Consider the following 1,329-nt stretch of genomic DNA (forward strand, 5'->3'; position numbering starts at 1 on the left):
CTGCATCTGCTACTGCCTTGATTTTGGACCTTCAAGCCTCCAAAACTGTAAGAAATAAGTATTTATTATTTATAAATTACCTTATAGATGGTTTCTTTTATAGTTACCTACAAACACTTAGAAAGGGACCAAAAAAGCAAATGTAGGACAAAATGTAGATTATTCACAGTTTTAAGCACTTCAATCTATTCTATTGACTATGGTAAGAGATATTCAATTTTGCACCTGTAAACTGAAAAGACTGAGGGATTAAGACATTTTTGTCAGATTCAAACACATTAGGAATCCTGGTTGGAGCCAGGATTTGAACTCAAGGATGATGGCCTTAACTACTACACTCCCTTAATTTCAACTATACAACTAGATGGTTAATTAAATATATGAACATTTTTTTCTGATGCTTAAGATTTTGTCAATTTGTTTGGTATATGCTATCAGACACATCTGTAAAAAAAAGGAAAGAAAGAAAGAAAGAAAGAAAGAAAGAAAGAAAAAGAAGAAAGAAATAGACCATCAATCATTGTTGTGTTAACTTTCCTTTCATATGACCAATTTGTGATTTGTGTCAATTTTGGATTGATCAAGAAATTTTATGACACATACACATGTAACAGGAGGTATAAAAAGAAAAAAAAACCTTCTCACTTACCTGCAAAAACAAACAAACAAAAAAACCCAAAACAACAACAACAAAAAAAACTTCTCAGGTATACAGAAAATCTTTATGAATTTATACATTTTCTTAAAAATTTGTTGTAATTATACATTCTTAACAAAAAATAATATGTGGATATGTGGTAAAATAATTATGAGCACTTTATATTTATAGATTTATTTTCTACCACAAATTTCTCTTTGATTTTTGCCTCAAAGATAAAGCCTATGTTTAGGTAGCATCACCAATACTCAATTTAAAAGAAGGTAAAAATCAAAATGAAAAACTGAGTTGGAGTATAGAAAGGGTTGACTTTTTTAATATTAGTAGATAATTTGGCTTTTGTACTATTTCTGCCTTCTTTATTTTTTTAAATATGTTGTTAGCATTTTTTTATGTATATTTTTTTGTTGTGGATGAACCTTTATTTTTATTTATTTATTTATTTTTATGTGGTGCTGAGAATCGAACTCAGCACCTCACACATGCTAGGCAAGCTACAACCCAGCCCCATTTTTATTTTTATTTTTTAATTTTTTTGGTGGTGGTGGGAATTGAACCCAGGGCCTGTGCATTCCAGGCAAGCACTCTGCCAACTGAGCCGTATCCCCAGCCCACCTCTACTAATTGATAAGGATAATTTTGCCTATTGATTTGCAATAAAATTCAGGTTT

This window comes from Marmota monax, unplaced genomic scaffold (genome assembly GCF_021218885.2).
Source record: "Marmota monax isolate L192 unplaced genomic scaffold, Marmota_monax_Labrador192_F-V1.1 WCK01_AAM20220418_F8-fsc01238, whole genome shotgun sequence".
NCBI classification, from domain to species: domain Eukaryota; kingdom Metazoa; phylum Chordata; class Mammalia; order Rodentia; family Sciuridae; genus Marmota; species Marmota monax.